At 37.1% G+C, this 14,205-nt stretch overlaps 1 protein-coding gene across 4 annotated transcripts in view; it reads left to right on the top strand.

Annotated features, from left to right (window-relative positions):
* LOC141394336 (alpha-N-acetylgalactosaminidase) overlaps positions 1–14,205 on the top strand; it is a 386,219-nt gene that overhangs the window by 102,971 nt on the left and 269,043 nt on the right. Inside the window, exon 2 of one of the 4 annotated variants that reach the window (XM_073968603.1) lies at positions 9,654–11,509. The exons of the other annotated variants lie outside the window; for them this stretch is intronic. The gene's annotated coding sequence lies outside the window, so the exon portion shown is untranslated. The remainder of the gene's footprint in view (positions 1–9,653; positions 11,510–14,205) is intronic. 4 annotated transcript variants of the gene reach the window in all.

Here is a 14,205-nt window from a genome sequence, read left to right as displayed (position 1 = left end):
ATTATGGGAATGGAAATATATAAAAAAATCTATTGAATAAAATGTATGAAGGGTCGGTCCTTCGTAGACTACATATTGAAAGCCAATTAGAAATTTGTTTTACTGCCATCGCCAAAATTTTGTTATTCTATTTTAGACAAATTTGCTGCTAAACAGTATGAGAAAATAATGAAGACAAATGAATTTTTGTGCGTCACTTGATTTTTACTTATCATTACCGAAGTATAATTGTAACCTCAGACTTTAGATTACGAGATTATATACACTAGGATTGTATAGATTTCATCAAAATAATGATTTAAGACTTCACATATGTTTGGACGATATTCGTTTCAGCCAAGATGGAAGTACTTACCACCGTCTGTATCTCTGTTTGTCTGGCAGTTTGGAACTCATGATAACTCTCGGTCCAAGTTATGGATCTCGTAATGTTTTGTCTAAATTAAATTTAAGTCATATCGGTATCTCCGCCATAAAAGTTCAAAAATGTTCACTAAAATGGTCGAAGGGACTAACCGATTCGGTCTAAAATCGAACCTAATATGGTTCGCAAGATTACTTCCAAAAGTACATCAAGGTCCAAGAGAATATGTTTGGACAACATCTTCAGGTCTCTTATACAAGTCTATCATAACTGCAGTTTAAAGACTGTTCGATGATTCTTTGGACATTTTGTAGTCTTGTTTACAGCGATATCCTACTTTTCGTGGACAAGTTTATGCTTCCTGACAAAGCTCCAAATACTACGGTGGCCAACTAATAAGCTTATGGGCGCGGTAACTATCGAGAGGAGTGTCTCTCAAATAATTATTAGTGAATAATTATGTGGGTTCAATAAGGATCGATTGTTATTTGTCAAAACTATATAGAACTAAGTCCATCAAAGTGTTTGTCATCGAATCCAAAAACTTCTAACCGTATAATTAAGAAAACAAATTATAACGCTTCTTTTGTAACATAATATTAAAAGTAAAAATAATCCTGGTATCAGAATCTATCTCTTTCGGTAAATAACACTGTGCAACATTTTTAAGGTAATCTTGTGCAAATAATTTGAAGCGAGGATTTTTTGAAAGTACAGACCCAAAGTACAAAAGCCCTAGTTCCGTTTTGTTGAGTCAGATACAGCTTGGATTTTATGGCCCCATCTAAACATTGTTAAATATCGACTTTTTAAACAACTCGGGGCTATATCTCTGAAATCAATGCAAATCTTCTTCTGAACTTTGCAGCAAATTTGTAGATAAGGGCCAAAATAAAATATTTGGAGAAATGAAAAAAAAAAATTTTATAATATATCTAAAAATTCCATAATTTGTATACATTTCGCACCATATCTCCAAAACTGTTAAATTTTTCTTAATGTTTTCATTTGGAAACATATCAACGACAACGACAGCCGTCGTTAGGCTAAGATCATCGAAATAGTGAAAATCTTGCTATAGCAAAGAAAACGGCAATTCTTTGTTGTTGTAAAATTCTGCGATAAACCATAACGTGGACCTGTATGATTAAAAACTTCAATATACTTCAATAAATTTTACATGGCGACATTACCGAACGTGGCCCATATTGTCTATTTTCAATTCTAAATATCTTACTTTGTAAATATTTAAAATTGTATCCTTAGTCCTAATTTACATTCAACGATTTTTCTTGCGGCAATTTTTCTCGTTCTCTTTTAAACTTGCCTCTTGCGTTTACACAGGCAATTCTGTTTCTGCAAGTTTTGTTTTCAAAACAATGAAAATAATGTCAAAAACGAAAAATATAAAAGGAATTGCCTGAAAATTGCCGGTACGAGCAATTTTTTTCCACTTCCATACCCCTTACGTGTCTCTCCTACAAACTGAGACTTGCCGCAAGTAAACTCGCATAATGTAAATTGGGACTAAATATTATGAATTCTTTCTATTGAATTTATATACTTTGTACCATTATTTCATATAAAATATAGAATAGAATATGTGCCAAAATTTCCAGTCCATCGGACAAAAATTTACCGAGATATGAACTTTCGAAGGGAAACATTTATTGTGTTTTGTATGTAGCATAGAAAGTAAAAACGTCTTTTCCTCGAAGTGGCACTTTATTGTACACATAAATCATGTCCTTAACCGAGAGAGTCTTTAAAAAACACTGCTGACGGAGTCAGAAAAATATCAATTTTGTACAGTGTTTTGTTTTTGTCAAAATCGAAATTTTGATTTTAACTGTTTAAAATTTGTAAAAATTAATTTTTTTTAATTCCTTTTCGATAATGGACAAGATTATTAGGTTCGTAATGATCCCACAAAAATATATGCTGATCGGTTTATTCTTTAAAAAAAAAAAAAAAATAGAAGGTAACTTAAGGTTTAATAGATTTTTTTATAAAAAATGCATGAAAATGGCTTTTCTCATGCTTATAAGTGGCCATAACCCCTTAAAATAGCTTTACGTAACGCTACACAACATTTGAATTTTTCATGATTTTTGGTCAAGTTGTGCCCCCCCCCCCCGAAATGAAATCCTGCGTACGTCCCTGCCTACAGCTTATTATTTCTTGAAAGGGGAGATAAATATCTTTCGACAAGCCATCGTTTTTTAAAATCGGTTAACAAATGGCTAATTTATTGTTGTTTAAGTGTGACAAAAACGCATTAAAAACAAGAAAATACTTTTCCTAGTCTTCTTGACTGCGTAGAAGATACCGAATAGTATAATTATTTACTTTTATCAAGAAGAAAATTCAGTTAGCTTTCCAAAATGGAAAAACCATTTGAAATTGGTTGAAAAGTGGATGAGTTATGCCATTTTCTGCGTTTTAACTCTTTGGCAGCGGGTTCTTTCGTCTCGGATTGCCCCGGAACAACACAACATCAGCCTTCCGCCCAGCGGCTTCCATCTCAGTGTAAATATGCTTGAATTTGTTTCGTTTTTCTGTGTTGGGAGCAGCATATCCCGGAATGCCTGCTCCGCATTCTTTTGGCCCGTGCCAATATATTTGTGCTCGGTTTGTCACATCCGCATCTTCACCCATATCCAACCTTCGGTGAGAGGGTGCATCTAAGGGGTTGCTCTGGAATTACGACAGGGACTATGTTGCTACATGCTGCGTGAGTACAATCCCCAGTGAGTCGTTTAACACCAGTCGTTGTTGTCCCAATGCCAGAAAATGCATCCTTTTGCAATTTAATTGCAATAGACTCCGAGGTAAGATCGAGGAAATTGTGGGTTCCATGAGTCGGAAGAATATCAAGATCGCGGTGGTGCAAGAAACCAAGCTCAACAACAACGGTAGTTTATAAGTTCGTGATGGTTAAGGATCGCACTAGAAGTGGATGTGGGGAATTAGCTTTCCTATTGCACCAGTCGATCCAATACAGACCTATCTCGCTTGAGCCTGTCTCTAATGAATGGAATGAATGGAATGTATGGGGGTAACAGTCAGGTGTGGAACTGCCGAGATAGAGTAGCTGATCGTATACAAATTATAAGAATTTCTTATTCTTTTATTGTAGTAAACTTTATTTAATTTTATTTAAATTCAAGTTGTTTACTTAATGGTGAGTTACAAACTGAAACATATTTTTTAAGCTCTTAATATCTAAACACACATCGCTTTGCTGCGTCGCCGTTATTCTGCTGCGCTGCTCCTGTTTTGCCTGGCTTACCTGCTGACTTGGCAGCTCGTGTGGTGTTTGGTTGCATATTTGGAACCAACCTGTGGGAATGTGGAATGTTGTTTGTTTCTCTTGCCTGGCTTGCTTGCTGACTTGGCAGCTCGTGGTGTGTTTGGTTGCATATTTGCAGCCAAACTGTGGGATTGTGGAATGTTGTTTGTTTCTCACGATAACTCCTCCCCCTCTAAGTGGGGGCCGTCCTCGGTCCTCGTGGCTGCGTTTTTAATAGCAACCTCCACGGACTTAGTTATGAAAATTTTCTTCTTTATCATTGCCCTGCGTCGAAGTAGGTAAACCAATGATCCCACAATCGATAAGACGACAATAAATGAAAAACCTACTATGTGACCTTGATGGACAGCACTCTGCAAATGGTTGATGTGTCGGAGATTTTGAAGATTTATATGGTGGAGGTAGGATGCGCTTAATATCTCAATATGTTGTGTTAAATTGATAGTAGAAGCCCTTGGAATTTCCGGCTGCAGTGGTATGGTTGAATTTTCGTTGTAATATGTAGTGCCATTGATTTTCAAATGATCTTTGAAGACGATCAGGTAGGTACCGTTGACTGTGATGGGAGCATCATTGCTTTCTTCTATAATAGCTACTTGATCATTGATGACAACCATTCCATCACCCATTGATGTAATCGGTTCAAGATCATTAAACGTCGTATTACAGTTGGCGGTGTTACGTGTCATTAGTTGTAGAGCACATGATGTGACGGAAGACGACAGGCAGAATGTTGGTATCGTGTTGCTGCAGTTTCTAACGGCTAATGTGTGGTTTGCGCAGATAGCTATGGTGGAGTCTGGTAAGTGTAGGATTTTATGGCCCTGTGCTACTGGAAATATGATAACTTTTCTACATTTAAATTTTGGGACTGGGTATCTTATCAAAAAATATATTATATTATTGTATTGTAAAATTTTAATATTAGCTACGGACATAATATCAGCTATGGATAGGTTAGTGGAGTGTTCATTTTCCAATATAAATTTTACTTCATTGCTATTTAAGAGGACAGAATGCAGAACGCCTATCTTTCCAAAGGTAATTGAAGTAATAAGACTTTCTAATTCCATTATTACCGCCCTGTTTCTGGCAAGAAGAATATCATATAAATTTCCTGTGTCTATTTCCCTCCGTTTTTCAGATTTCAAGATTTTGTTTACCATGGTGGTAAGGCTATCGATTTCCCTTTGTACTTTGGTATTAATTGTAAACTGCCTATCTTGTGAATTTATTAGTTGCTCTGCAGTATTACTAATTCTTTCAAAGTCGTCGTAGTTCGGAGTACCTGCGATATATTTTAGGACTGTACCTATAGCATTAATACTTCTAGCATGTCTATGGTGGGTGTTAACTGTTTGTAGTAACCTATTTATATGAATAATATCCGCATCCAGCAATTTCCTCATGTGTGATTGGGGAAAGAAGTTTGTAGCGTTGGCCGTCTCATCCCTTATTAATTCGTACAAGGTCAAGTTTGTAACATGCTTAATGTGCCCGTAGGTTTCCCAAATAACAAGTTCACCGCTAGCCACCGGAATGTACTTCGCATTTGAGTAATCTATTAATCGTCCCGTTGTTGTTGATAAAAATACAGCGACAAGAAAAAACAAGTCCATCCTAAAACAAAACAAATGATATACTTAGTTCGTGTTGAACATATTTAGCGAAGGTTGTCCTTATGGACCCTCCTTCCTCCTATGAGAACGGTTGTGCCTAGGTCTTGTTCTATTTCCGCTTCTTTATATAGTGGTGTAAGCTTGTTGCCTAACCTCCTATTGTTCTTAACTAGAACCTTTTCTCCTACGGAGAATTCTCTATCCCTTCTATCCCTATTGTGGGCTGTCAATTCTTTGTCCTGGGCGGTTTTTAAGCGCGATATTATTTGGCCATCGTCGCTAGTAGAATGAAATACGCTAATTGGTTTCCTCCCAGTTACTGTGTGGATTAATTTATTATATTCTATAGTCGCCAAAAGGATAATTTCTTCTACATCGTCTAACTCCTTGTCAATTTTGAGGCACCGCGATATTTCCGTAAGGGTGCTGTGGAAACGTTCCACCTGACCATTAGACGTACTATGTAGAGGCGGAGCGTTTGCTATCTCTATATCGAAATGATTTTTTAGTGTCGATTTGACAGTATGAGAGTTCAGCGACTTCTCGTTGTCACAATAAATAGTCTTCGTACCAGAAAACATATTTAGTAACTGCAGAAGTTGAGGCTTAACATCCACTATTGTTCTAGATTTTAAAGTTTGCACAATTGCAAACTTGGAGAATTTGTCGATGCAGGTCAGAATGTATTTTGACCCAGTAGAGAAAATGTCAATGTGGAGGACTTCTCCGCAATATGTTGGAATGGGCGTCTCAGCAATGAGTTGTTTTTTTGGGTGGCGGTCGTATTTCGCCTGAGAGCAAACACGACAATTTGCCACTAGTTGCTTTGCCTTCTTTTCCATTTTCGGAAAAAAGTAATCCTCGAGAATTTGTTTAACATTTTCCTGAGCGGCCCGGTGTGCCCTGTTATGTTCCAGTGCAATGATCTCCTGTTGCTCGCTCGGGTCAGTTACATCGATTACCAGTTTTTCTGTGTGCCTAAACTTAACGGTTGGAAAAAGTTCCACTAGAGTATGCTGAAACCGTGCTAATGTGTGTAAATCACATTTGATGGCATTCACTACATCCACCTTTACAGCCTCTTGTAAGAGTTGAATCAGATCGTCATTAGTTTGAAATGTAATTAAATGTCTGGTCTTTTTTCCGAAAATAATGAAAGTTCTCCTTTGAGGTTCTACGCCCTCCTCTATAAGAATTTGGTTACGAAAGCAATTTACTGGTTTAGCAGTTCTCTCAATGGTGTTGGTTGACGACTCTTCACTGTGTACTGTCTCAATACTGGCATCATCTATGTTGTTTAAGTACTGTCTAGATAATGCATCAGCAACTATATTTTCTTTGCCTGGTTTATAGATTAGTTTTGCATTAAACTCATCAATAAACGCTTTCCACCTTTTTATTTTCGAGTTGGGGTTTTTATTTGAAACCGCAAAGGTTAGCGGTTGATGGTCTGTAAAGACATTTAATTTTAAAACACCGTAAAGGTAGTTTCTGAGCGTTTTTAGTGCCCAAACTATTGATAGTAGCTCTCGTTCGTTAGTAGCATAATGCTCTTCCTCTGCTGATAAGGTACGAGAGATCGTAGTAATAGGTTTTCCTTCCTGCGAGAGGACAGCGCCTATTGCATATGAAGAAGCGTCCGTAGTTAAGTCGAAGGGTTTTTGAAAGTCAGGGTATGTTAATGTTACGTCCTCAGATGACAGTATTTCCTTTACTCTATTGAAGGCATTTTGCTGCTCTTCGTTAAATTCAATTTTAATTTTCTTTGATTGTGATGCCGTGACTCGGCCATATTCCCCGCTCAATATGGTTGATAGTGGCTTCGTTATTTTCGCAAAATCTTTAATAAAGCAGCGATAGTATCCCGCCAAGCCTAAAAAAGATCTGAGTCCTCTCAAAGTGGAGGGCACGGGGAAATTTCTTATTGTTTCGACTTTCTCAGCGCTTGTTTTAATTCCAGCCTGGGAAACCACGAAACCCAAGTATTCCACTTCGGTTTGAAAAAATTTTGATTTCTCTGAAGAGACCCTCATATTAGCGTCAAAAAGACTTCTCAATACCACTTCGATGTCGTGCAGGTGTTGTTGTTCGTTATCTGAGAATATTATGACATCGTCAACATAGACGAAACATCTCTTCCCAATATGATCCCTTAACACGTCATCTATTGCCCTCTGGAAGATACTCGGGGCGTTTTTTAATCCGAAGGGTAATCTACAAAATTCATACTTCCCATTTTTTACCGAAAACGCTGTTTTCTCCCTATCGGACTCTGATAGTTGAATTTGGTGAAAACCCGATTTTAAATCGAGCGTGGTAAAATATTTACTACCACCCAGATTGGATAAAGTTTCGGTTATATCCGGAATCGGATATTTGTCGCTAATAGTTTTTTCGTTAAGCTTACGAAAATCTATTACCAAGCGCTTTTTTCTGTCCCGTTTCATCAAACCCCTTTTTTTTAACCACCCATATAGGGTTATTGTATGGTGATCTCGATTTCCTAATGATACCATTTGCCAACAAGTCTTGTATTTCCTTATTGACAAAATTTGAATAAGCTAGTGGATACGGGTATAATCTAGAATATACGGGATCTTTGTCTTCTGTGCGGATTGTTGCCACTACCTTTGTGTTATATGGCAGAGCCTCATTGGGATCTGCAAATACCCCGTTCACATTGCAAATTACATTTAAGAATGCTTTTTGTAACTGTTCCGGTACAGACTTAGTCTGAAGTTGCAAATTATTTAAGTCATTATTGCTTATGAATAAAATAATTTCCTTTCCCTTATCGTGGGTAATGGTGTTTGTTTTTAAGTCAATAGATGCGTGTATTTTATTCAGCACGTCCAACCCGATCACGCCATCAAAAGACGTCAAATCGGGTAGGATAAAAAAATCTGTTACTACACCAAAAATATTGATTCTACATTTATGTTTGATAGGGGTATACCCATGAATTGACTTAACTGAAAAATTATTTTTTAATATTTCAATTCCTTTTAATTCGGGAAGGGGCTTGATATAACTCCTTGACGCCCCTGTGTCGATAAGGAGTTTAATCTCCCTCCCCCTATTGACCTTGAAATCCAAGGCAGGAGGGACCTTCCCCTAAAAAATTAATTTCATCGCACTCAATATCATCTACTGATTGTTCTGCATCTTCATCGTATTCCGTTGTGTCAGGTAAGTCCTGGTCTTCATTTAAATGATTTACGCGATGTATTTTAGGTCCTGTGTATCGTCCCGAACTTGCAAAACGTTTTTGCGCGTTTCCTTGATTTTGATAAGTTGTTTGATAATTTGTTGGATGTTTAAAGTGTGATAATGATGGGTCTACCTCCATAGGTTCGATCTGCCCTTGAATGAAGTTATTGTTACCAGATTTCACCTTCTGAAAATTGTGTGGGTTATTAGGCTGTTTTTGCCTGTTATTCGGGTTATTTGAATAATGCGGGTTCTTCTGACCAACGTTATTCTCATTTTGAGGTGAATATGCTTTTTTGTTTTGGTCACTTGACCTGTTCGCGAAATTTTTTGCAAAAGCATACCGCTAATTGTTGGCATCCACTTCCTGGGCCAAGGCTAAGGCGGTTGGTAAATCTGAAGGCCTAGATGCGAACAGAATATCGCACAAAGGCTTTCTTAACCCAGAAATGAAAACTCTAAGCGCGTCGGCCCTGTATTTTTCATTCATTTTGTTAGCGATGCTAACATCATAAGACATAATACTTTTATTAGTGAGAAATGTTAATTTCTTTTCTACTTCGTCGTAGAACTCTAAGCAGGACATTGAGCCCTGTCTAAGTGTGGACATCTCTTGTTCAATAAGGTATATCGGACGTTTGTCCGCATATGTAAAATCTAATCGCGCAATTATTGCATTAAAATTTAAGACAGTATTAAAAGACGATAGTACCGCATCGGCAGCACCTCGCACCTTATTTCTTAGTATAATTACCGCCTGGTAGTGTCGTTCACTACCATCATATCTTTTAAATAATTCATACGCGTTGTGAGCAGCCTCACGCCATGATACGTACGTGCCTGGATTCCCGGAGAATTCTGGGAGCGATTTTATCGCGTCCAGCGTTATGTCACATGTTACTAAAGGATTTATTGAGACCTTCTGATAGGTTTCAATTTTAGGTTTTGTAAGTGTCACTTGGTTTTGAAGTTCTGCTATTTTTTTGTTAAATTCTAATTTTTGAGCTAACAAAGCTTTACTCACTTCTGCCCTAATAAGTTCACTAACCTGTTCTGCATTCATTTTTATTGATTGATTTGTTTTTATCGAAAGATTATTTAATAATTTTTCTAATTCACAAACGTCTTCGTGTTTCTCACTCATTAGCAGCACAGCACAACAACAGCGCCGCACGCCATCTCCACATATATTGTATTTGTCAAGGACTCAACGAGAGACGGCGTGTGATAGAACAGTGATGGTGGAGCTTGACTTATTAAAAGCCTCTGATACAGTCAGGCACTCCACGCTGTTTGAGGTCATTGAGCAGACAATCCTCCGGCCAAGCTTGAAACGTTGAATAGTCAATTATATGTGTGGGCGCCAGTCGTACGTGGAATTCAGGAACAAGAAGTCCAAACCCCGTGGAGTGAAACAGGGAGTTCCCCAAGCTGGGGTGATATCTACTGAACTGTTTAACCTCTACCTCTCCTGTATTCCGCCCCCTCCAGACGGAATCGAGATCGCAACGTGTGCGGATGATTGCACGATCCTGGCGTCAGGTACCTCCCCTGATGACATCTGTGAGAGACTGAAGTCCTATTTAACCGATCTTACCACCTTTTTCCACGCGACGAATATGCACATTTCCGCCACAAAATCTGCAGCTACTCTGTTCACCACATGGACAGAGCAGTTTGGAAGAGAATTGAATGTCGTGGTCGACGGTAGCAGAATTCTTTTTTGCAACATCTTTACCTATCCCTTAAATAGTAAAGGGATAAAAAAGAACTTCTCTACATTGTGACGTGTGCATCAACCAACAATTAGAACAGAAAAAAAGATCAGAAATAAAAAGTGGAGAAACCAAATCAAAATTACAAAATTACAATCTAATCCAAATTGAAATAAAGATCCAAATAAAATTCAGAAAATTGTAAACACAAATACATAGTATAAATCACGCCAAAGTGCTAAAAAAAATCCATTGTAAACTAAATATTAAATTTGTGAATTTGTAACCAAATCAAACTCAAATTGTGAACTCAATATCAGCCCCCCTATTCAGTAACTTTTTAACAACTTTACTCATTTACAACAATTTCATTTGTTTGTTTTGTAGTTGTTACAAAAACAAAAGAAATTTTAACAACATTTTAATCGATAAAAGTTACAGAATTCCTATACAGAACTTATTAGAAACGAAACCATTATAAACTAAGCATTGAATTTGAGAACTTCTAATAAGTTTAAACTCATGTTGCAAACCTACTGTTAATTGAAAACTTAGTAATCATTATCTTCTCAACCCAAAAACCAAAATCATAATTGAACTATTTTTGAAATAAACAATAACATAAAACAAAATAAATCATTTTCATTTTTGATAAAGAAATACAAACCGACAAACTCTCTTGTTAATCAGTCGGGTTAACAAATGTTTGACATTTTTGTAAAATTAAGTGAGATAATAATTGTAATGTGTTGAAAAAAAGAACATTGTCAAAAAAATATGTGATCGGAAAATAAAAAGAAATCGATAATTTTTATTCATAATTTTACAAACGTTTTTGCAGTTGTACGGACGCCTACGTCACACAGGCAAGTTTGGGGGTTTTTACAATCAATACATTACCTCCACTGCCCTGTCATGTGTAAACGTAGGGTAAGGCCATAAGCAAATATAGTGTGAATAAAGTCCTCGGAGTACATCCCCATCTATCGCAGCTGAGGAGTGTCAGCTACCACGACAAACCAGAGCAGTTTTAGCTCAACTACGCTCGGGATATTGCAGTCGCCTAAATTCTTATTGGACGGAAATCGATCTCGCCGTCCAAGACATTTGCCCAGTATGCGGCATGGGCCAGCACGACACAAAACACCTTTTCAACCGCCCCGCCAAACATACTCATCTGACTCCAGTGGATTTGTGGCTACATCCCATCTAAGCAGCCACTTTCCTGGAACTGGAGATAGACCCAGAGCCAGATCGAACATAAACACTGTTACAACAACAAAACAAAGTAAAATAAAAAATAGATATCTGTAACAAATTATAGTTAGTTATTTTTATACCCTCCATCATAGGATGGGGGTATATAAAGTTTGTCACTACGTTTGTAACTACTCGAAATAATCATTGTAGACCCCACAAACTATATATATTCTTGATCAGCGTGCAATTCTACATCGATATAGCCATGTCCGTCCGTCTGTGGAAATCACACTAGCGTCCGAACGGATTGACGTAGGTGGATGAAATTTTGGGATAATCTATTATTTGTACGTAGGACTTTTGGTAATGAAAGCGGGCTATGTAGGTCCACGCTTTCGTATAGCCCCCATCCAAATTACGCGTGGCGCGTCGTCGTTTTAAGGAATTTTTAAGATATTTGTCCCATTTTACCACCGAATTGGTTGTAATTTGCTATTTTGTGTCGTCAGAGGCCAAAAAACATTCCTACCAAAGTTGGTTTATATAGGTCCACGTTTTGGTATAGCCCTCATATAACGCCCCATATAAAGTACGCGTCATTTTAATATATTTTGAGTGTATTAGTCCCATTTGACAACTGAATCGGTTGCAACTTTGTATTTTGTGTTTCCAGAGGCTAGGAAACATTTCTACCATAAAATGTTTATATAGGTCCACGTTTTGATATAGCCCCCATAGGACGACATCTCCCGATTTTCGGTATTTTGAAGGTTTTGGCCACATTAATCCACCGAAATGGCTGAAATTTGTGGTGGTATAGGGTATAAAAAGTTCGGCCCGACCGAACTTATTGCTTTTCCCACTTGTTCTATTTAGCAACGTTTTGCTATGTAATACTCGTGTTTTTGGTATCATTTCTTTATATAACTATAAATAAATAAAGAAATAAATAAGTTAATAAATAAATAATAAATAAATATATAATTTTTTTTATTTTTTGGTTATTTAGTTCGACCTTTATTTTGATTATTTCAAATGTATTAAATAAATCGAGCTCGAGGTCTTGGATGGTTGTTATTGTTAATTAATTAATTATTTTATTCGATATTTCGTCTTTCTTCGAAAGACATCATCAGGATCTATAGAAAAACATTTGCATTTTATTGTTTGCATACATGCTCATATTGTTGTTCTTACACTTACAAATAGTGCTTAAAACTATTGCAACAATAACATTAATTTCACCAAGCACAAACGTCGACCTGTTGCTGCTGTCATCTGTTTCGTCAGTGCATTATTTTCTTCTTATTGTATTCTATTTTTATTTTTCTAATCAGATATCTGGATATCAATGGTTAAGGATCGCACTAGAAGTGGATGTGGGGAATTAGCTTACCTATTGCACCAGTCGATCCAATACAGACCTATCTCGCTGGAGCCTGTCTCTAATGAATGGAATGAATGGAATGTATGGGGGTAACAGTCAGGTGTGGAACTGCCGAGATAGAGTAGCTGATCGTATACATCCAAATAGCTGAATCTCAGATCACGAGCCTGACATTAGCCCACTTTTGGAAGGTCATAATCGTGCGCATCATTAGATGTTGCATTCGGCCTTCGGAAACGAAGAGAGGGGTACAGCGCTGGCTGAGCAGATTGATAGCTCTACGTTTTGTACGGTCAATCAGGGCAACTCTACCAGAATTATAGGAGTGTGTCACAGTTCGCCAGAGATAACCATCGTATCACCTGGTCTGACGTTACCTGGAAACCCGTCATTTCCCTTGGATCAGACCATCTCCCCATATTTGCCTCCATTATCAGACCACCCGATTTCATCAGCTATGAACGCCGCACGTTGGACAATCATAGAAAAGCTGATTGGCCGGGTTTCAGAGAGTTCACCAATCACCGCTTCAGAGAACTGCTCAATCGTTTTGATGTTCGAGTAGCTAAAGTAGCCAAGACATTGCTGCTTACAAAACAAAACCACCACCATTAGCTTTGCACACACAAGCAAGCAAGAAAAACATATGCATATGGCTGCAGAGCTGTGTCGTTCTTTTACATCGTACGTTTAAATTTTGAGCTGAATCATCTCGTTCAGTTGACTCCGCTCGTTCTTTTTTGCTTATTTTGTCCTTTTTACTGTTCTCGTTCTTAAAGAGCTTTTTTTCTAGTTTTTAAGTTGAACGTGTGTTAATTTTCGCTCTATCTATCCCTTACGATGACAACATTCCGTTTATTTTCTTGTTAACATCATTACGCGTTGGTGAATTAAAAAATAAATATCTTGTGTGTCAAATGTAGTGTTTTTTTAATTTATAGGTATAAATTAAAAATATATTGAAATTACAATACAATACAAATAAAAATTAGTTTTTCTATATTGAATGGAAAGAAAAATTTTTGGCTTATTTTTAAGACTGATAAAAAGACTATTGAATATTGATGCAGATAACTAACGATATTCACAATAATTATAGACTGAAATGTTTTATTGAACGAAAAAGAGCCAAAGAACGAAGTGAAAGATTCGGATCTTTTTGGTGAACGGAATGAAAAAGTTCGACCCGCTCAACGAACGAGGAGATTGATATCCAGATATCTGATAAGAAAAATAAATAGAATACAATAAGAAGAAAATAATGCAGTGACGAAACAGATGTTTTCAGCAACAGGTCGACGTTTGTGCTTGGCGAAATTAATGTTATTGTTGCAATAGTTTTAAGCACTATTTGCAAGTGTAACAACAACAATATGATCATGTATGCAAACAATAAA

The sequence above is a fragment of the Musca autumnalis genome, unplaced genomic scaffold, assembly GCF_047663935.1.
Source record: "Musca autumnalis isolate F117 unplaced genomic scaffold, ASM4766393v1 scaffold_2, whole genome shotgun sequence".
In the NCBI taxonomy this organism is placed as follows: Eukaryota; Metazoa; Arthropoda; class Insecta; order Diptera; family Muscidae; genus Musca; species Musca autumnalis.
This window is presented reverse-complemented; position numbering and strand designations above follow the sequence as displayed.